We start from the raw sequence: 25140 nt of genomic DNA, 5'->3' as shown, positions 1-25140 counted from the left end.
CATACCAGTTTTTAGTAGAGTCTCATAAAAATTTGGTGAACCAACACTAGAATCTAAAGCTGTTTTGCATTTAGCTAGCAATGGGTTCACATCAATCTGTAAGTCTAGTAAAATGATCTGTAGATCCAGTATCCATAGTACTGGGGATATAATCCAGCTCTAATTCTGGGTCAAAGCCCTCAGCCTTGCTCCCAAGAGGGAAGAAACAATCCAGAAACAGAAATAAGAAAAACTCACCCCCAGGGAATAAACTGTGCTACTCACACCACATCAAACAATATGAAAAAGAAACGTAGTAGCACAGAGACATGACCAAAGGCAAAAGGACCATAGCTGCTTTATTAAAACTGCTAAGCACTTTCACACTCTTTCAAGTGCTCTTTCAGACCATACTAAAAATTACACCAAAACAATTTATATACAGAAAGCAATTCATTATCATCCAATCAACTTGAGACAAATATTTAAACTAACCAAACAGTGCCATACAACAGTATATTATTAAAATCATTCAAAAAGGTCTCTTGCTTTAGAAGCAGGTTTTAAAAAAACCCTGCCATTAAGACCCGGAAATTTATCTCCCTGTAGTTTAATAATCCAATGTAGTTCACGTCTTTCAGAAAAATTCCTAAAATCACCCTTTGCACGCTAATTGTTACTTTCTCTACTACTCTAAAGTTAATAAGGTGATCTTCATCTTGGTCTATAACATGTTTGGCAAAAGCACTTCTTTCATCTTTAACTCATATATGATACATGTGTTTCCTTATACACTCCATCTGACAACGATTCTTCTTTGCAACATAAAAAACTTCAACAGATTCTAGACTCTGCAATATATATTACATCCTTAGTGTTGCAATCAGCTGTACATTGAACCTAAACTACACACCTATCTGAGGGTGTATGAAAAGACATGAAATATTAATAAATGGACAAAAACTGCACCTTTTGCAGCATTGCATCCCAACATTGTCAATAGCACCTACTACCGCTTGACTATTGTTCACTGTATAGATATACCCCATATATGTATTTAAAGCCTGTTCGCTATAGTAAGTCTAAGAAATTCACACACGTCAGCCATTCCTGTATTTGAACTCCCTACTTATGTACTGAAAAGGGCTAGTCAGACTACATGTTAGCCACACTGCATCTTTGATAGGATGACATCCACTGTGACATGCAAAGAAGATATGTGTGCAAAAATGACTTCTATAGCCATGTGGAATTAAAAAATGTTGTCAATACTAAGAGGTGTAACACACTTTGGATTTATTTACATTCACATACACACACACACACACACACACACACACACACACACACACACACACACACACACACACACACACACACACACACACTATCATGAGTGTCTTACTGCTGTATTTGAACTCCCTGCTATCAACGGACATAATCTATACACAACTCTGAATAAAACAAAAAAATGACAGATGCAACCCCTCAGGAATACTTTAATGTACAAAGATTTAGCGCTTTCGTCAGTGGTAACTCTGACTTCATTACCACTGATGAAAGCGGTAAATTGTTGTATATGAAAGTGTTCCTGAAGTGTTGCATCTGTTATTTTTTTGTTTTATTCTAAGTTTGGTGTTCTACACACAACTGTAGTATGTGCAAACACCACAGGAAAGTCTGACTTTAGTGGTGTGAGAGTGTACTTTTGAAATGATGACCTCGTCATTGGGTTGCAGACAGTGTGCATTTGTGAAGTGAAAAGAGGATGTGGGATTGATCTGACAATATAAATGTTCAAGAGTGGGAGTCAAAGGAGCACAGCTGTTTAATTAATCATCCAGTGATGCTATGGACTCACCCTCACAAGTTGATTGTTGCGAGATTAGAACCCCCCACCTATCTAGTCAGTAAATCTAGAGGACACAACACTTAGTGCAAGCTCCACTACAGAATTCTGTTTTCTATACTATGAGAGTACACTTTATAAAGGATTACATCAGCATTCTGTTGCAGAGAAGATTATGCTGGGGGAAGGGTCTGACATTGATGTGCAGTGTAAAAGGTTTTGCAGACTACTATTTTATTGAGACCAGTATTGCATAAGATTGTATTTACACAACTCTAAACACACAAAATTTGATTACTGTGAGATTAGATCCCTCTGCCTCTCTAGTAATATAATCTAGAGGACACAGTACTGAATGCAAGCAGCACTGCAGAAGTCTGACTTGTATAGTGGGAGAGTACAGTTTATAGAGGATTCCATCAGCATTGTGTTACAGAGAAGATGATGTTGTGAGAAGGGCTGACATTAATGTGGACTCACCCGTGAGTGTAAAATTTACTTTAGGATACTATTTTTTTGAGACCAGAAAAAGTTATTTCATATTTACACAAGTCAATACACACACAGCTTGACTGCAATGACATTAAAGCCCCCTGTCTTTCTAGAAGGCACAGTACTTAACAAATTTGCCACCACAGATATCTGGGAGAGTGCACTTTATAAAGGATGACATCAACATTTTGTTGAAAAGAAGATGATGTAGGGAGAAGGGTCAGAAACTGACGTGGAAAGGTTTCTTTATGCTACTAATTTATTGAGGCCACCTGTATGTAAGGTCATATTTACAGAACTCTACACACACACACACACACACACACACACACACACACACACACACACACACACACACACACACACACACACACACACACACACACACACACACACACACACACACACACACACACATACAGTAAGACTGAAACTCCCTACCTATCTAATCATACAATCTAGAAGACACAATACTTAACACAAGCACCACTACAGAAATCTGACTTCTATAGTGTGAAAGTGCAGTGTATATAGGAGTAGCTTTTCATTCTCTGTCATAAAAGATGTGATGTTGAAGGTTTTGCGTGAATCCATTTTTGTTGATATTAAGGAGTAAGATTCAATCTTATGATCAATAATAAATACATGCTGCTGACTTAGGTCAGCTTTGCTGCCATTAATGTATATTGCAGAACTGAGACTGACACATACCTATGTTGTGTACATGATACACACGCACACACACACACACACACACACACACACACACACACACACACACACACACACACACTTGTGAAACACAGGATTTACAATGAAGCATTCATGGATCTTCAGGTTATGATAATGGTATATAAACCTTAATGAATGGTGCTGATATTAGCAATGGTATGTGCTCATTCATCAGCAATTGGACTGTCAATGCTAAGCAATACTTAATGTTCCAAAGCAAGAGGGATAAATAATGACAAAGTATGTCAGCCAAAGCTGCATGTGGTTGCATATCATTTGTAAATGTCAGTGCTGCAGTGCAGACACAGCTGTCCAAAATGAAGTGGTCAGTTAACCACACAGTTGTCTGCATTTCACATAAGCACATCAAGCAATTTCCATGTAATTAAGTAATATAATCCACTAATTATACTTATTTGTGTTCAAAACCTCTTCCTAAAGCACAATGCTGAGGAATATATTTGCGTAAATGTTGGCAAAGTGCAATGTATGTATGATTATACTTTGATATGTTGAACTTAGACTGTGAACTAACAGTGTTCAGTGGTGCTGCCTGCCAACCTTTGCACAAATAAGGAGCAGACAGGAAATGTTGTGATTCCTATTATATGTACAACAGGTCTGTTTTATCTTTACATGTTGTATACATATGCTTCACATGTTTTAATATACCTTTCCATGTTAGGGCCAAAGCTTCATTCAAAAATGAAGTGTTGTGCTTTCCTTCCCAATTTGCATAATGTTTCATGGAGAAGAAACATCAGAAAGAAGTAAATAGTTAATAATCTGTACAAACAGTTTTAATGGCAATGAGAGGCTGTCAGCACTCTGGGCAGTACTGAGTGGAAAAAATCCACTTGTCAGCCTAACTTTCTCATGCACAAGATGTAAGCACAGTGAGCTACATGAAAAAGCAGGGTATGAGTCTAGTATGCAGTTTATTTTACCAAGCGTGTCAGAATGTGACTATAATAGTGAATGTTGATCATGACTTTAAGAATATATAGGAGTGACTATTATAAACATGTTTCTTGGCCAAATTGTGTCAGTAATGGCGACTGAAATAATCTTTTATACCCACTACATATGAAACATGCTTCAAGGGAAATCACAAGTTAATTGGGTGGACAATGCAATGTAAGGCATAAACCCACTTCATTTTGCAGTAACACTTAAAATGCCATTTATCATCACATACTACACTTACTTGCTTCAGTCAAATGCTGAGGACTACAACTGATAAAACAGAAGGGTGATAGATACATAAGTAACACATTCACAGCAAAGATACTTATAAAAACAGACAGAAAGAGTTCCACCTAATGTTGGATTCTAACTGTTGTCAAGATGAAAAATTAAGTTTGTATAATTGCTTATTATCTCAACACACGACTAAGGAAATCTTACCCTAGATGATGCCAAAGTCTGTACATATGCTGAGGACACAAAGTGAAGGTTTTCTTATGGGTCATTTCTGGCCATTTGTGTTGTGTTTGAATACATTTTTCACCACATTAAATGTGTGAATAAGGGGTTATAGGAAAGTGGTGAATGGGAGAGAAAATGGGGGGGTGGACACAGGGGATAGATTAGAAGGATTTGCAGGAAGGTAGTGAGAGGACCATAGCTATCCACTTCTTTATAACATAAATGTAGAAGCATAGACAGAGTTTGCTGAATTTGTACTGTGACCACACCAGGGTAGGTAGCAACAACAGAATAATGTTGTACATCAATTGTACCAAATCAAGTATGTCAAGAAGACACATCAGTGAAGTGGAGAGCTATATATTGCTCATTATTTTTTTGTGGGACAGCTGCTCATTCTTTATTTTTTTACTTTCAAAGCGAGAGGAATGTTGGGTAAGGGGTTTAGGAATGTGAGGGTCAGGTATGTAGGTTAGGTAAGGAAGGCCTTGCAACAACAGGCCCAGACAATATCGTGAAATAACATGAAACATTATCTATCAGACCCTCTGGACTTGCTATTTAACTTTAATCACCAAACAGGCTTCATGCCCCATGAGTGGAGAACAGCAACAGTTATCCCTCTGCACAAAGGTGGGCCATCTACAAACACCATAAACTACAAACCCGTAAGTCTCACTAGTCTCATATGCAAAGACATCAAAATAATTATCATGGAAATGATCAATAATGACATACAAAACACAGACACTGGACCCAACCCAGTTTGGTTTCATCAAGGGCAGGCCATGCCTACTGAACCTGGTGAACTTCTTTGAGAAGGTCAGCAAAGCAATGGATGAGTTTAAAATGGTTCACTCTGCCTACCTTGAACTGGCCAAGGCATTTGACACAATAGCCCACTCAGACATTGTTGACAAACTCAAGAGGTTAGGTACAAACACTTATGTCAGTCAGTGGATAACCAGCTGGCTCACAGACAGGACACAGGAAGATAGAATAAGAGAGTCCACCTCTACAAAGAGGAGTCACAAGCAGAGTCTCTCAAGGATTGATCCTAGAACCCTTCCTTTTTAGCATTTACTTCCCTGAAGTTAAGGCCAATGCAGATATCTGCAAATTAGGAGAGGTCATAGAGTCCCCCACTAACACAAATGTTTTCCAGGAAGTGCTGACACAGACAAATAACTTGTGTCAGAACAACAGACTAAAACTAAATGCCAAGAAATGCATAACAGTATCCTTCAAGAAGTCACCCACCCCATTAACTGTCATATTGACAACACACCCTTAAGAATTTACCCAGCTGTCAGGGACTTGGGGACATAAATAGTACGTAATCTAGCATTTGACCATCATGTGTCTATAGTAGTAATTAAATTATTCTATGTTTTGCAACTTAGAAACAAAGCTATGTCATCTAGGTCCAAGGAAGTCATTGTTCCACTGTATTCAGCATTCAACAGACCTGTCACTGAGTACAATGCCCCTTTTGGTATGCACCTAATCAGGCACATCCAACAATTAGAATGTTCATAGAAGTTCCTCACTAAAGGAATACAAGGTGTAAGTAACATGTCCTATACAGACTGCCTCAAAGTCCTATTTCTGTATTCCATCTCCTACAGGCTGTTGAGGGGAGATCTATGCCTGGCATACAATTGTCAAACCCCACATTAATGGAGCTCCTGCATATCTACAAAGCAAACAGCACCAGAATTACTCATTCTAAATAATTTAACCTTGCCTGTCATATAAATAGAACCTACTGGACAGACAAGTATATCCCAGAGACTACCCCTTCTCTGGACAGGCTCCCTATCCATGTGAAGAAGAATTCCTCCCTATCCAAATTCAAGTGTAACTTGGACAACTGGATTGGGAACAGAAGATTCTTCCCTGGTTTGGCATGTATGTCAATATGGATGCATGCAGCCCGTAAATGTTTCATCTCCCAAGCCCCGCTTAAAAATATCAAGGATACCAAAACATGTCAGAGATTTGGGCTGCATGACTAGACTTAAAAAGGCCCTTGTGATCATTAGCCTAGCAAACACCTATGACACTATCAACCTAAGCAGGCACAGTCATACAGGACAGACAAGACAGACAAAGATGGTGGACACAAACGTTTGGGGGGACACCATGACCGGGGATAAGTAGTGGACATAGGAGGCTCACCCATGTCAATTTTGAAAACAGTGAGAATCTAGTCCTCACCACTGGAACACTCATCACCATCTCTGCCACAGTTTCCTGTGTCAGTGCTCAATGTGGCATCATCTTGGCAATATGACTAAGCACCTTTTCTACACAGCCAATTTGTGCACTAATGCCCCTTTCCATTATACCCTCCACCAGCCCTGTCAGCTCTTGTTGGGTGACAAAATCACCACCTCCACTAACTACTCCAGGATAGTACCAATGTACCAACAGACAGGGCAGAGCAACCTGATGCAGATAGAACAGCTAGGGCAGGGGTTGTGGAGGCGATGTTAACAGTTTGGGAACCTGAAGTGCAGGTTGACGGTGGTGCAATCTGTGGAGGGATGGTAGGCCTATCAGCAGTGGTTGGTTTACCTCTCTTGCTGTATGTCAGTTTTTGTAAGCAGAAATGTATGACACCAAACCATTATTAAGCCATATAAAATATCCCTGTGATGTTTATTATTTGATATTACTGTGATGTTGTTCTTCTATGATATGTTTTACGACACATATCTTCATTTTTTATCCAGTTATGACCTCAGATTTTGAATAATGTTGCAAAAACTTTTGCAAACACATCCATGACCATAATGAAGATTTAGTAAACCATCCTTTTTCTACTCTTATCTTAATTAGGTTTTGCCTATCCTACAGCTTCTTGATCCCCAGAGCCATCAGTTAATGATACAGTGCATGACTGATGAATACTGAGGACACACCATAAAGATGTGCATTAATGACCATAACAACACCCTTTCATATATGTCTGTCCATCTGTCTCTATCTTCACCCTTTCATTTGCATCTTTGTAGCTGTCTCTATCTTCACCCCTTCTCTCTCACCACTTGATGTATGCTGAGATAATGATTAAGTCTATAAACTTAATTTTTCATCTTGACAATGTTCAAATCCAGCATTAGGTGAAACTCATACTGCCTGTTTTTATGTGTCTTTGTTGTGAATGTGTTGCCTAGTTATCTCACTAACCCCTTTCTCTTTTATCTCTTGTAGTTCTCACCATTTACATGAAGTCTGACAATGAGAAACTATAGTATGTGATGATAAATGGCATTTCAAGTGTTATTGCATGTGGTGAGTTTATGCCTTATGCCACATCGTACACCCAATTAACTTTCAGTTTTCCTTGAAGCATGTGTCATTTGTAGTAGGTATAAAATATGCTTTCAGTAACTATTACTGATGCAATTTGGCCAGTCAATATATTTATGATAGTCATTCCTAAGTATTCTTAAATTCATGATCAAAATTAATTATAATAATTACATTCTGACAGCCTTGTAAACTGATGTGCATATTGTAGTCAAACCCTGCTTCAATTATTTTTTTTATTTAGCTCAGTAAGCTTACACCTTGTGCCACAGAGAAAGTTAGGGTGACAAGTGGATTTTCTCAGCTAAGAACTGTCCAAAGTGCTGATGGCCGCACATCACCGCTAAGCCTGTTTGCACTATAGAAGGTTCACAAAATGAAAGTTTTTCCTTTTCCCTTCAGCACCTAATGTCACACAACTGAGGAAAGCCAGCACAACACTTCATTTTGTAATTGAGCTTTGGCCCTAACATTGAAAGGTATAATACAACATACTAAGTATATGTATACAACATTTTAAGATAAAACATCTGTTGTAAATGTAATCAGAATCACAGCATTTCCTCTCTGATTCTTATTTGTGCAAAGGTTGGGAGGGAGCACAACTGAACATCACTAAACACTGAAACTTCAGTCTCAATTCAACATGTCACTGTATAATCACACATGCACTAACACTTGGCCGACATCTGCACAAATATGTTACTCAGCACAGCTCTTTAGAAAGATTTTAACAAAAGTAAGTATTTTTACTAGATTATATTACTTCATTACATGGAAGTTGTTTAATGTACTCATGTAAAATGCAGTGAACTGTGTGGTTAACTGACCATTTCATTCTGGACAGTTGGGTCTGCACTGCTGCACTGACACAAATAATATACAACCACATACACTCTTGGTGCACATTTATCTTTATTATTTATCCCTCCTGCACTGGAACATTAAGTATTGTTTGGTATTGACAGTCCACATTGCCCATGCTTGAGCACATACCATTGCTAATATCTGCACCATTCATTAAGGTTTATATGCCATTATCATAACCTGAAGATCCATGAATGCTTCATTGTAAACCCCGTGTTTCACAAGTGTGTGTGTGTGTGTGTGTGTGTGTGTGTGTGTGTGTGTGTGTGTGTGTGTGTGTCATGCAGACAAAGGTGCATATCATTCTCAGTTCTGCAAAATACATTAATGATTGCATAGCTGACATAAGTCAGCAGTATGTATTTATTACTGATTATAAGATTGCATTTACTACTTCATATCAAATATCAACAAATATGGATTTGCACAAAACCAAAAACATTACAGTATCTTATAACAGCACATGAAGTTCTTTTCACCAAAGGACCAGCTTGCTAAACCGCAAAATCCAGATAAAAAAGCACCGGACCACCAGGCTGATGGATGAAATAACAGCTTCTTTAATAAACAACAGAAACAGGTAAGCACTTTAAGGTAAAACCCTTCATCAGACAATTAGCAAAGCATCAAAGTCAGTATTTAAAAAAAAGCAACAACCAATATAATCTCAATAATGAACTCTCCGCCTCTTCAGGGTGGGTTTCAGAGGTACAACACCATTCAAGCCAGGAGCCTTATCAGCCCTTACCTCAATAATCCATCTGGTTTCATTGCATTCAGTCAAATTTACAATGTCACCCCTCCTAGTGTTCAACTTCACAACCTGCAATACCATAAAATTAAATAGACGCCCTTCATTCCTCTTAATATGTTGACATAAGGCATTATGAATATCATCCAAACATATTGCTGAAAGATGCTTTAAAATCTTGTCTTTCAAATGACAGTTGGTCTTTCCTACATAAAAAGAGCAACATGACCTGCACTGAGCTAAATAAATAACATTTTTAGTCTGACAATCAGCATAATGAATAAAAGAATAAGTTGCATTAGTATTTGGGTGTGTAAAACAATTTTGCCTCATAATGTATGTACAAGTCTTATAATGTCTGCATGGAAATGTACCCATACGTTGATGGGAAAATGTCATAGAAGACTTAATTGTCATACCTTTATCTCTGCATAATAAATCCTTCAAGTTGTTATTGCACCTGAAACTAAAAGAAAGATTCATCTGTATAACATTTTTAAGTTTTTCATCAGTTAATAGAATTTTCCAATTATTACATATAATCTGGCACACGCCCCCTATATTATTACTATACCTTAAAACCACTCGTGGCATACCTGCTTGTGTGCCCCTGCCCCTAGAAGCCTGTGGTCCCAATGTAACATCTGAAAAACAAGGTTTAGCTTTTGTGGCTCTCTTTCTTTTACTGGCCTCTACAGCCATCTAGACGGTCTTTCTGTTACAGCCTCTATTAACAAAATTTGCAACCAGATGATCGGACTTCTTATTAAATTGTTCTTCTTCTGTACATAACCTAGATGCTCTATATGCCTGACCTTTTACTATGTTTTTAAATAAATGCCTGGGGTGCATGCTATCAAAAGCTAAATAAGTATTCCTCCAGCAATCCTTCCTATACATAGAACTCTGAATGATACCATCGGACCCTCTCTTCAATCGCACATCCAGATAATCAATCTAAAAATCTGAACAAGTCATACTGAATCTGAAGAAATCTGTAGTGGACTCTAGTTAGACAATAAATGAATGTAGTTCATCCCGTGTGCCCCTTCACAAAATAAATACATCATCCACACATCTGACATAGTAACCCAGATGGTCCTTCCATGCATGTTCATGTTCAAAAATCACCTTATTTTCCCAGTATGCCAAACCCAGGTTAGCGTATGAGTTCACACAAGGCGTCCCCATCGCTATGCCCCTCTGTTGATAATGGCAGCCTGACTATAAAAATATATTATTCTACAGTATAAGTCAAAGCAAACACCTATGGTCATTTTGGTAGTATCATTTAGTACTCTGTTAGAACTTAACAAGGACTCTATAGCAGCTAAGCCATATTCTTCAGACATCAAAGTGAATAAATTATTTATATCTATAGTGACAAAAAGATAGTTACCAATATTGGACTCAGTCTTAATGTAAGCATACAGGGAAGATAAAACATGTGCAGTGTCTTTCAAAATCCTGGATACAGAGGCTGCCACTGACTTTAATTTCAGTTCCACCCAGATAGAAGCATTTTCCATCACCCATCCTCTACCCAACACTATAGGTCTAAAGGGTGGATTAGTGGGGTCCTTATGTATCTTAGGTAGTGCCTTAAACACAGATACCACTGGATAAACACAGGTACCACTGGATTATCTATTAACACAAATTTATATGCATTCTCATTGATGAGACCATTCAATTTGTGTGTAGTTAATTCACATTTCACATTACCTACCAAAATGGTAATTTTTAGGGGAGAGAGTTTCCTATAGGTCAAATTGTCATTTAACATGTCCATGACCTTATGATGGTAAAATTGCTGGTCCATCACCACAACTACTCCCTCTTTATTGGCAGGTTTGATTACAATACTCTCATCCTGCATTAATTACTTCAAATCATCTTTCTGTCTTGTTAAATTAAAATAAACATCCCCCTCTTTAGATGTTAAATGCATCAACATTTCTTCCTCACAAGTTCTTAAAAAAGTGGCTACCATTGAATTTTGTGGTGGAATAAAAACACTTGGTTGTCTTAATGTGTTGTTGCCCATTGTATCATCAGAGGCACCAAACATTTGCTTTAACAACAATTCCCTGCCAAATAAATGTAGGTCAAGCATAACCTCACTAAAGTTCAAAACCACACTGGGAGCAAAACTTAGACCCTTATTTAAAATCTGTAATTGCTCCTCACTTAACCTAACGTGGGATAAATTATAAACATTAGACGTAACATGAGTAATACAGTCACCTGAAGATGTCAGAATGACATTTTCTGCCTCTTTGCACCCCTTTGTTGTGAACAGCCCCTTTTCTGTTCGTATTTCTTCCTGACTGTAACCGGGAGTTTCAGAAAAGATGATCCAGTAAGAGACTTAACTCCCAAGCCCTGTGAATTTGTGTTGTCAGCCAAAATTACACTCAATGTACCTATTTCTCCTTGTACAACAAAAGATGATGAAAGTGAAGTTTTCTGTCTGGTTCCTAAGCCCTTAAAATCAGTCACAGCAGTGTCAGTGGCATTAGAGGGGGAAGCTGCCGCAGAACCCAGTAGTTTCAAGCTCCCATTGGGCAAATTCTGCGTAATATGACCGGCATCCTGGTCCCTCCTACCTCCATATCATGTGCACACCTCTGCCGCCCCATTGCTCTGTTGATTGACAGTTGAGGTAGGTTTAAAATAAATATAGTCTGCACATGCTCAGTATGTGAAATAAGTTGTGTATGTTTATCCCGAGACCAGGTAAAAATTTTGCAATGCAAAAAGTCCCTGTAGTCTCTCATTAACTTTTTAGTTTTGGTCTGCTGTAACTTCAATTCATAAGCAGCAACAGCACAAATAGATCATTAAGTTTAACTAAACCAGACTTATCTGTCTGCACAAGTGTGTCAGGCAGGTGTGCCTTACACAAGGGTATTACATATGCCACACTCTGCTCCAACATTTGTGAAACCACACACACACACACACACACACACACACACACACACACACACACACACACACACCTACATATGGGATGTTTAACCATTAGCATATTGACATGCACAATTCTCTTCAAGGGGGATCTTTTTCATATATGTGTTACGCCCATTGATGTGGTGTATGCAGTTAATGCACAGGTCTGTAATAACATTCATGAGGTGGGTTCAATTCTTGTAAAGGGTAATTGTGACTTCTAAGCCATTCTTATGTACAATGCAAATATCCCATAATGTATGTACTGTCCTTGTGAGCTGTCATCTCAACTCAGCATGTTAATGGCATTCATATGTAATATAGTCTCCTCTGTTACAATGTTAATTTGTGTAAATGTAACATCCTATAATAGTATACCTGACCACCATTAATTATTATAACATACATACTGCAGAATTTTATTACAAATTTTTCTTTGTGATGTAAACACTTTCACATCAATTATCTTAATAAAATTTGAACATTACCCTCCTGTCTCACAGATTTCTTTATGCATCTGCTTGATGTCTGCACACATTGTCCTTAGTAGACTTTCCCTGTCTGTAACCCATCTATTGTAATTGCCCTTGCCATTTCTCCTACTGTCTTACCTATTTCTGTATCCATATGTTTAATTTATGTGCACATTGCACTCGGTACACTTTCCCTCCCTCAGACAGCTTGCATTATTTGCCCTATGTAGCTGTTCACGCAGAATGTCTGAGCGAGCACACTTGACAGGTTTGCCTATAGTCAGGCTTGTTTGTTTGCTGTGTGTGCTTGTGCTGCTCAACATGTTTTCCTAGCCACAAACACTGTTACTGGCCACAAAAATGTGCTTGTATTCATGTAAGCATGATGAGAAACATGCATATGCAAATAACGCTGCTGTTCATTGTGCTAACATGTTAACTCTGTGTAGCCTTTGCGCAAAGCCTATACAATTGTTCATGAATCCAACAGTACATATAATATTTCAATGAAGTAATTCAATGATCACAAAAGGAAACCTAATGATTACAGATTACATTCAGTAAAACCGCATATTATATGCAGTTATTGAGGACTGAGGAGCTGAGAACTACACGCCACTGCTATTTCAGGAAATCCCTAACCATCATTCCTACTAAACATCAGAAATCTAACAATTCTGTATTGAAATTAAGAAACTAACCAAATCAAGCGACACAATTAAATCTAAACTCTAGCAGAATTAAAACAGATTCAATCTCTAATATGAAAATGTGGCACTAATTATTCCAGTTAAAATAACATTTTAAATGATTGTGAGTTATGACAAATATCAGTTTGTAGTGTATTTATGTATTTTATTTATTGACATTTGTTTACTGGGAAAGTATGACTGGGTCTACATAACCAGTTTTCATTGGAGGCCCAGGGAAAAAAGCTCCAAGGTATTTTCAGGGATTACATCCAAAAGAACAGAAGAAACAATCAAAATAAAAAAATTAAAATACATTTCTAAAAGTAAGATGATTAGGTCTGGTATGATTCAGAGCATGCAGCCTGTATTCAATTTAACAAATGAAAGCATGATATAAAAATGAGAGAGAAGCTATCATTATTATGGTTTAACAATTTGGGGTGAAAGAGAAGTATGTAAAGGGACAGCTGATAGAAAGTTCATAAAAGGAGAATAATTACGAGGTATGGATTATAGAGAAAAATGAGGTATTAAGGATGATTTGAGGATGTAAAAAGGAGACAATGTATAGAAGGTCAGTGAAACAATGTGGGGGGGGAGCAGGTGGAAATGCATATGGTAACAATAGATGGCAATGAGATAGTAGATGAGAAAAAAGTAGAAAGAGGAAACTGGGAAGAGAGAAGAATAGATGGGTGTTGGGAAGGACAGAACTGTAATTTTCTTAGCCTGGTTTAGAGCAGGAGGATATCCATGCCTTACATAGAAATTCTAGGAAGGTTGCTCCATGCTTTAACATCTGAGGAGTACAGACTTACTTTTTACAGCAGATTTATTAGATTTATTCTGTACTAGGAGTAGTTTGTCTTCCGATCATGTGAGATTATAGCTCTGAAGAGGTGAGACTAAGGCAGGGCAGGCAGTGGGTCTATGGATAATGTTATGGGTGGTAAGGAGTTGTAGATAGGTAAGGCATTGTGGTAGCGAAAGCCATTTCAGAGACTGGCGTGTAATACATTAGTGGGTATAGTGTGTGGAACTGGTTCTTAATTTAGCTGTTTTATTGTAATGTGATTCTTGTTTAGATCTTAGTGAAGTCTAAATTTTGTTGAGAACAGGAGCTCCATATAGGAGTAAGGATAAAAGGTACATATTGATTAGTGAAGTTCTTGAGGTTATGTTTATATAGGGTCTGTGCCTATAGAGCATCCCCAGATTCTGATGTGTTTTTTTATGCTATTCTGGATATGGAGATTACATTTTAGATGTTCAGCAATTGTCACACCTCGACGTTTAGTGTATGAAACAACTTTATTTACTGTATTATTTTGCAAGTAGATTTTAAAATTTGGTATATCTGCATAATTGCTTTTGGTGTGAATAGGAGGAGTTTGTTCTTTTTTGGATGGAGTAATATTTAGGAGTCACTGAGCCATGTTTCTAGAGAGGAGAAAGCTTCTTGGGTTATTTGGAATAAGTGGAAGAGATTGTCTGAGGAGCAGAAAATAGCAGAAACATCTGCATATTGTATTAAAGTGCTATGACAGCAGCATGAAGGCTATTAATAAAATATTGCAAAAGTAATGGGCCAAGGATAGATCCTTGGGGGCATCAGTAGTGGTAGTTGAGAGATAGGGTATAAAAGAGCACCTTGCTATTTTACTCATTGTTGTCTGTTATATAGATAGTTGATAGAGGATGGGGAGAGATCCAGGTTCATGAGCTGATACAGGAGTTCTGAATGGGAAACAGTATTGAAATCTTTTGAGATGTCTATAAATACTAAGGAAATAATTTTGCCATTGTCTCTAACACTGTTTACAGTCTCCATGAAAGAAAGTAGAGCTGTCATTGTTGTATGGGCTGGTCTATATTGCATGGGAGTGAGAAGTTCATTTTCTAGAAAATACTTAAGCAGTTGCTGATGGACACATTTCTGTAAAATTCTGAGAGAGAGAGGGGACAGGAAGGCAATGAGACAGAAGTTAAATATTTCACTGGTGTTACCTCCTTTGTGCAATGAAATAATAAATCACTTTTTCCATATTGTTGGGGCACTTGTTTTCATTTATTAATGAGAATGCTAACTGGGTAAGCTATGGCATCTGCAGCTACTTTAAGGTATTCATCTGGAAGGTCATCCACTGAGGTTAAGCTGGATTAGAGTTTATTTAGGAGTTTTTATGTGGTTTGTAGCCACTAGTTGTAGAGCAAACTTAGGCTTGTTTGTGCAGAAGTTGTGATAGGACTCTAATTGGGGAGGAGATGGATGACAGTCAGTAGATTTATTTTGAGGAGAAAGTGTTGTTGGGATGGTGTTTAGTGTTTTTTGTACAGAGGCTGTATGTGGATTGTTAATGGTCTGGGTTATGTTGTCAATGAAATATGTATTAAAAATGGTGGTGGTTTGAGGGGTGATTTTTCAGGATGTGGGTTAGGGTTGCTTTTAGTTGCATGGTTTAAGAGTGAATTTATGGTTGAACAGAATTGTTTGGGGTTGTTTTTGTTGGCAGTTTGGAGGTTGGTATAATTTTTTTTTTATAATTCATTTTTTATTCCCCCTTTAACACAGTAGTGCTTTTAATGGCTCAACTACTAATACCTAATTGGCCCAGTCATTTTACAGAGGCAAGAACTGGGGATCCCTGGGTTAGGCAAGAGCCTTATGGCATACCTGTTCCTGTCCATAAAGCCCCTGTTAGTCTATTCATTCCTCTGAAGGACAGTTGGATATAGAGAATGGTCTAGATAGCAGGTCCTTCATAACAGCTTATCCCTGGATCTCTCTCCTCTCAGAGGTACCATTGCATTTGTCAATGTTTTTCACCTTAGGAAAGTGTATGTCTCCAGATACACTGCTTCACATGTTGCTAAGTGCTGTTCAATGTTCAACAAAATGTGCTCCACAGACTCATATTTCATGGATGTAGCACTCAATGAACCTGTTAAGTGTCACCCAAGTGACAAACAAAGCCTCTTCCCTCCCTCAAGATGGATGACCTAGTATGGCCACATACCCCCATCATCCACAACACATTCCCCCAGAGCTTGTACCACTAACTGAGCTTTAGTTATCTCGGACAAAGTTGTGCCACTTATTGAATATAGGTTATCTGGGGAAAAGTTGTACCACTACTTGAATATAAGTTATCTGGGGCAAAGTATCTTTTTGCATTTCTTATAACAACACACAGTTCTAAACAGAAAAGAGGAACAGAGGCAGTGAGAGAAAAATAATTGAAGAAAAGGAAAATATAGTGATTTAAACAATTCTGATGTTCAATTTAAAAGTATTATTTGAAAGTAAGGCTCTAGTTTCACGACTTGAGGACAGTGTTTTTGGCACAATAAAAATTCCAATCAGTAAATTGCATTTATTGGTTCAGAATGGACTGCTTTGGTACAAAATACATTCTTTACTTTGAAAAGGTATTTTCAGTGAAATTCTTTGTGTCTAGTATGAAGATGTATGAACGTTGGTATTTATTTTTACATTACTGTGAGTTTATACAGAGGCATGTAAATGATAATGAAAAAATACATATTAGTTTATAAAATACAGAGATATACTAATCTGAACCTAAGTCATAAACAGAAATAAAAACATATGTCTGTAAGCACTGATTTCTTTCTTTTTAATGTAGCCACTAGGATTATAAGGACCTATTAGAGCACATTCATATCTAAAATACTTATCACTATCAGTGAATATTCATTAGGAAAGACTATAAAGAAATAGAATATATGTGGAAGAAAGTACAAGAGTATATGAAATGAACAGGCTATTTGAAAAGGAAAATCTATGGGGTAATTCAAAACGTCTACATGGAGCTATTCTCCATGTAAGCATAGTAGCGTGGCCTGAATACGGAGTTTGGAGGCAGAGCGATCTAGGAAATAAGGCTGGGGATGTGCACGAGCCTCCCAGCACTATTCTGACATGGATGTGTTCACAGTATGTAAATCACCTCATTTGCTGGTGAAAACCATGCAAATGAGGTGATTTACTGATCCAGGAAGCAGACAGGCATCTGTATTGGAGCCGTGTCTGCAATAAAAATGTATAACTGACGCAGAATGTGAGAAATCAAAAGTTTTTTTTTAGGACATACGCCATGTTTAAGTGGATGCACAGTGGCGTGCAAACATGCGAGGTTGCAAAAATAAAATTAAAATAGTAAAAAGGGAGTATTAAAGGTAAAATGAATTTCCCCATTATATTGTCCAGCATGCAGACTCATACAATGTCAGGTTATAGTGGTTGCTAAGGACATGGGCTGTTGTGTAGTGCTATATCTAGGGTATACGCAATTAGGTGTATGTAAATGAGCTAAGTTTACTGAATAGCAAAATGGGCCACCATGTCTGCAGGTACCTAACTGTGTAGGGGCTACAATGTGGTAGTGCAGGCAGAAGAGGTAGCTGACATGAAAAGGGTGTGTGTCATGGTTTGTGTAAGCACATTGGAGCTCAGCGGCTCCTGTTTGCACTAAATTAAGCACAACTAAGCAGGGAGGGGGTGTCTGAGGCTGCTTAGCTGGTTAGAGAAATGCTGAGTGTGCTCATGTAGGGCCCTTTCTGCTCAGCAATGTTTACACTAGATCCATGGGTTTCTGTGGAGTGCCAAAGGCCATAAAACTGGAGGCAATTGGAAAAAAAAAAAAAATAAAAGAAATAGCAGACAAAATTCAATCAACTATAAATGACTAATAAGGCCTTTGCCACTCACAGTGAGCCATTCAAACCCCTCAATAATGTAGCTGACAGATGAAATATATGATATTCAGGCAATCACACAGGCTGCATCTGCATCACACCAGTATAAAGTATGCAGACACCCTTCAATATGATTTCTCACATACTCTGCACCATTGGAGTACACACTTGGGAATTTTAACTGACAAAATGATAGGTGCTGCTGTTGCTTTGTTACATCTCTACATGCTATAGACTGAGGGCAGTGATGAGGATGATGCTAACAACTGGCCCCAACTGAGGAGAACAGTGTTCAGACCCAGGGTAACCTTTCAGGGGCTACATGAGCTGGAGATAGTAGAGCACCACAGGGTGGACGGGGACATACTACAGCAACTCACCAAGCTCTGCCGGTCTCACCTCAGACCCAGAGCCAACAGAGAGGAACCCATCCCAGTGGAAACAAAGGTACGTGTAGCCTTAAGAATACTAGCTACAGGTACTTTCTAAAGACCTACTGGGACATCATGAGGATCTCACAGGCATACACATCCAGGGTACTCCATCAGTTCCTGGATGTCATGCTAACACATGCCAGTGAGGACATTTATTTCCCCAACACCCCTGAGGAGAGGACCACCAATATGCATCTCTTTCACTGTGTAACAGACTACCCAGAGGTACTGGATGCCATAGACTGGACTCATGAGCACATCAAAGCACCACTTGGTGAGGATGGTAGAGTATATGTCAACCACAAGGGCTATCACTCCATCAACTGCCAGGTTGTACGCAATGCCCAGGGCATTATCATCAATGTGTGTGCTGGCAGCCCGGACAGTTATCACGATTCCCACATCTGGCATGCCTCACAGCTGTATCAGCCATTTCCCAGGGGGGACATCCCATATGGCCATCTAGTGAGGGATGCTGGTTACTCACTGGAACTGTGGATGGTGACACCCATCAGAAATGCACACACACCCACTGAAGAATGCCATAATGAGGCACATGCACAAACTAGGAACATCATAGAGCATGTGTTTCGGATGCTCAAGTCATGGTTCTGCTGGCTTGACATATCTGGTGGAGCCCTGCAGTACTCTCCAGTCACATGTGCACACATATTCATAGTATCTGCTATGATACACAATATGATCCTGCGGAAACTGCTGCGGCAGGAACATCACAGAGAAGGGGGCACAGCCCCCCACCATTGCTAAGGTCACCACAGGCACAGGGGGACTCGGAGGATGAACGCCCTCAGCCTGTTCCTGAAAGCAGACATAGGCATGCCCACTATGCCCTGGGCTTGGCAAAGAGGTAACACATAGCACATACATTGACACCCTAGGGGCCTAGGGAATGACACCTCACTCTGACTTGCACACACAGTAAAAGGGATGCCACACATATCATACTACCTGTACCTTACCGTGTATAGATTGTGTACTGCATGCATCCTACGGAGTCAGCTCTGAAGCACTGTCCTCCCAACTGCTGCAGGCCCAAGGTAAGTCACTCTTCTTAACAACAAATGACTGGAGTAGTAGACTGTGTCTAAGTGTGTCAGTATCCATGGTATTGCTGCATGTTTGCAAGAAAATGGGATGGGCTACCGAAATAGCAACATACAACTCACAGCCATGTGGGATAACAGGAAATGTCCACCAAATACTGGCTGCCCCAGAATATGCAATAGACCCCAAGGGGCCAAAACTCACTGCAGTATATGTACTAAGACACTGAGGGGTCATAGGTCACATGCATGGATGTCAATGTTGGAGTCCCATACACACCTCTTAGCCTCTCACAGTAAGTCAACTGTACAAAGACATAAAGAAATGTGCGGCAAAGGGCCACAAATAGGGACAGTTATGAAATATTGCTCTGACAAACTTAGACAGTGACATTACAATGGGTCTAGGACTGATGCTCGATGGTGCTTTTCACCGAAGCCTTAATGGCGAGCATATTTACACGAAAGTGCTTTTAACCAAAAAAGCACTTTCGTGTTTGTATGCTTGCAGCCAGAGGGAGTCGTGGGGGAATGACTGTTGTGGAGATCATACTACGGTGCGAGTAAGGGAATTTTTTCCTTTTCCCCACTGTAGTGCAATCTTGGAGTGAGAATATTAAAGTAGGGGGTGTGTGGGGGGCACAGCCCACCACATGGGGGGGTGCAGGGAGCCCCCCTGCATAAACACCTTTTTGTTGTTTTTCCTCTTTTTTTTTTGACGCACTTTAACAAAAGTTCTTTTTCGGTAAAAGCGCTTTCATTAAAGTGCATTCAGTGATTTTGGATTTGTTCAACAGTCCTGGATCTATTACAACAGGTCTTGCTGTTGCATTATGTCTCTGAAGGGTAATAAGTCTGAAACTCAAATGCCTGTCATTACTTTCTAACTCTGATCTGTAATGATATGCCAGTATTTTCCAAGTCAACCACAATACTGTGTTAAATGGACCCGAAATATGAAGCAAACATCTGGACAGTCTGTGGTAATTTGTACAAGTGAGAGGTATGCTCCCCTCACCCAACACACTCATATTCCAATTGAAATACAGTAACATTTATGTTTGTAGGATAATAGCAGCAGACCACACATTCCCACAGCTGTCCCAATCAACTTGCTAACTTGTTCCATGTCCAGAATATGCAGGAGTCAATTTGCTATGTCAGCACATGGTTAATACTGTCAAGAAGTAGGCAACACTTACTGTTGGTTGTTGTGGTTTAGTGGTCTAAGTATATTACTGTGGTTGACAGGGTCTATAGTACCAGACTGGCCATGCCAGCTGTTTTGCATGTCAGCTACACCTATGGTAGGAGTTGTACACACTGTCCAGAAGGCAACATTTGCTACTGCAGGAGAGCTGGAAAATGGAGGACAGGGGGCCACACATACAACAGGGACAATTTCCAAATATTGCACTTACAAACATAGAAATTTGATAGAATAACAGCTGTTGCAGTAGCATGAAGTCTTAAGGTCAAGAAGTCTGAAACTCACATGTCTGTCTTTACTTTCTAACTTCAGTCTGTAATGTATTCACCATTATTTTCCTCACAACCACAATATTATGACAAATGGGCCCAAATTCTGAGCTGAACATATGCACAGTCTGTGAAGATTTGTACACCTGAGAGGTATGCCACCCTCCCTTCAACACACCTGTGTTCACATAGAAGTGCAGTAACATCTATGTCTATAAGATGGTAGCAGCAGGCCACACATTGCCAGAGCTTCACAATCAACTTAATAACTTGTTCCATTTCTGCAATATTCAGGGGTTAATGTGCTATCTATGTTTGTGGTTAATACTGTCAGCAAGTAGACGCCATTTACTGGTGGCTGTTGTGGGTTAGTGATCTAAGGGCATTACTGTAGCTGTCAGGGTCCATCATTCGAGACTGACCGTTACAACTAATTTGCATGTCAGCTATGCCAATGGTAAACATTCTACTCACTGGCCAGAACTCAATATTTATTACTGCAGAAAAGCTGGGCAATGGAGGGACAGGGGGCCACACATATGGACAATACCCAGGTCTGAGTAACCTGCACAGTGCCTACTACAACAGCAGGTTGTGTCAAATTGACTGCCAGGATTGAAAGGCTGCCATGTCACTGTGTCAGTACTGACAACAAGTAAGTGGGCATCACATCCATACCGGTGGAATGACAGGGTGTCACAGAATGTCCACACTTATGCTTCATATATCTGTTCTGCTTGTCATAACATTGCATTTGCCTGACAAACTACTGGCAAACCAATAAAGGTTGATGTGAAAATAGCAATGACAGACAGTAGAGATGCAGATGTCATTCCCAAAAATAATTGTAAGCTAATACAGAACCATTCCATCAACTGTGTAAGTTTGGAAGAGCAATATTAAGAGCCTGCCCCCATGTCTGGGCCTGTGCCTGACTGTTATATATGGGCATGTCCAGATGTCCATCTGTAAGAGTTTGACAGCTATGGACAACTTGTAGCCTGGCAATAACAGTGCAAAACAAACATCTGAGGACCAGAGCAAATCAATGGGGCACAATAATGCACAACCCGCTAAACAGGTACAGCCAGAGGTGTGAGGTTTGTAACCCTGTGCGTGATGTCATGACTTCGAGCCCACTCACACTATAACTACCAATATATAACAGCAGCAACTGTGGACAAAGGCCGTGACTGCACTACAGAAGGACAAAGAGACACATATAAGGGGGGAGCCATTGGCCAGACAAACATAGAATGTGCACACAAGAATAATTTCTGCTGTAACATAGTTCCCTGCAGTGTATGGGATCAGTAAACAAATATCTGTCAGTGCTCCTTCACATAACTCTATACTGATCTGCCACTCACATACCAGAAAATCACAGTGCTATGTAGAATATACCACACATATTATGGAAAACTCTGCTCAGTCCAATGCACTCTGTACCCACACCTGGATATGACTCAGTTAATAAGGATAGCACACAGCCAGGAGATTCTTCACACAGTATATCACTGAGGTGCTAGGCTGTTTATACAGCTTCATCAGCCATTCAGCTTTAGCACACAAAATCCTGGACCAGACTACAGCTACTTCTGGAATGGAGTCCATCTCTTACTATTGAAGGTCTACTGGGCATGCTCCTGTGCTTAGAGAAGTACAGCCCATGTAGAAACCCTCATCTGACTATACAACTGTGTTGTCCTGACATGTCTTCACATACAGACAGCTAGGTACACCTTAATTGTGTCTCCCCACCCCCATCAGACAGGATTACCCATAGCTACCTGGAGGTGGCACACATGTGATATATCTGCATCTGTTGACTGTGATATGCATACATAGATATAGGTAACATATACAAATATATCAATTATAGACAGTCAGAGACAGGGGGAGGGAGAGACAGACAGAAATGGATACAGAGAGACAGACAGACAGAGAGAGGCATAAAGAGAGACACCCTGAAAGGCATATAATGATGTCCTCATGCAAACAGTTGCAAACTGATAGCAACCACTGTCACGTGCCAGTCTGAAGGTGACTTCCATTGTGTAATAGTAGTTAGGTAGGGGTAGTAATCTCATCTCACGTGTGTGTGTGTGTGTGTGTGTGTGTGTGTGTGTGTGTGTGTGTGTGTGTGTGTGTGTGTGTGTGTCTGTGTGTCTCTGTATGTGTGTGTTTGTAAGTTAAAGCATTTTGAGGCCTTTTCCATCCAGTAGACTTCAAAACTATCCTACTTTACAAGCTTTGCTGGTGTCATCCACCTTACGAGTACCTTTAGACACCTTCCAGCCCTATAAGTTCTGTGACATGTGTGATAAATACATAGCACTATAGTACGTATAAAGTAGATAGGTAGGGGTTTTAATCTTAGCACTGGTAAGTGTTTGTAGGTTAAAGTATTTTGAGGCCTTTTCCACCCAGTAAACTTCAAAATTGCCCTACTTTACAAGCCTTGCTGATGTCATCCACCTCAGAAGTACCTTTGGACACTCTGTAGACCTATAAGCTCTGTGGCGCAGGCAATAAATATGTAGCACTATAGTACCTATATCTAGGTAGGTAGAGGGTCTAATCTCAGTACTGGTAACTGTGTGTGTGTGTTTGCAATTTAAAGTATTTTGAGGCCTTTTTCACCCAGTATACTCCCCATTCCCCTACTTTACAGTGCCTGCTGATGTCATTTACCTTAAAAGTACCTTTGGACACTCTTCAGCCCTATAAGCCCCATGACATGTGTGATAATGATGTAGCACTGTAGTATGAATAAATAGATAGATATGGATTCTAATCTCAACACTGGCAACTGTGTGTGTGTGTGTGTGTGTGTGTGTGTGTGTGTGTGTGTGTGTGTGTGTGTGTGTGTGTATTGGTTATACCTCTTTGAGACCTGTTCCACCCTAGTACCCCCCATTGCATTACTTTAGAAGGCCTGCTGATGTCATTCACCTTAGAAGTATCTCTGGACACTCAGGAGACCTGTAAGCTCTGTGGTGGAATAAATAACTGGATATATAGGGGTTCTAAGCTCATCACTGGCAACTGTTTGTGTGTGTGAGACCCATATCCCCTGTATGTTGGTTATACCCTTTTACGGCCTGTTCCACCCTGGTGCACCCTCCCATTGCATTACTTTACAAGGCCTACTGGTGTCATTCACCTTAGAAGTACCTTTAAACACTCTGCACCCCTATAAGCTTTGTGGCATGTGCAATAACGATGGAGCACTGTAGTACAGACAACTAGGTAGATAGGGTGTGTGTGTGTGTGTGTGTGTGTGTGTGTGTGTGTGTGTGTGTGTGTGTGTGTGTGTGTGTGTGTGTGTGAGTCTTGGTTATACCATTTTGAGGCCTGTTCCACCCTGGTGCCATCCCATTGCATTACTTTACATGGCCTGATCATGTCATCAACCTTAGCTCCACTGTTGGACACTTCCTAAGCATATAAGCTCCATGGCGCATGAAATAAGTAGGCAGCACTATTATACATACAAATAGAGAGGTAGGAGTGTTACTATCTATATTGTCAACTATACTACTGTATATGAGTGTGTTTGTGTGTGAAGCATATCCCCTATGCATTGGTTATACCATTTTAAGGTGTGTTGACCCCCTCGCCATGGCATTACTTTAAAGGGCCTGTTGCTGTCATCCACCTTACATGCACCATGTTAAACTCTACAGGCCATACCACTCATCTGTACAGATGTATGCAGAATGTCCAGATGTTTGCAACATATATGTGGTCCATGTCTTCTAATGATGGGGTTTTATGACAAATCATTGGCAAATACATGACAGTTGTCATAGTTACACATGTCAGCTTCAGACGTCATATCCATCTGAAATGTCATGGTGATGCAAAATCTGTTACCCTATCACTTGTCCAGGTTTCTAAGATCAATA

Source organism: Protopterus annectens, chromosome 1.part0 (assembly GCF_019279795.1).
Source record: "Protopterus annectens isolate FY-2018-M chromosome 1.part0, PAN1.0, whole genome shotgun sequence".
Classification (NCBI taxonomy): domain Eukaryota; kingdom Metazoa; phylum Chordata; order Ceratodontiformes; family Protopteridae; genus Protopterus; species Protopterus annectens.
This window is presented reverse-complemented; position numbering follows the sequence as displayed.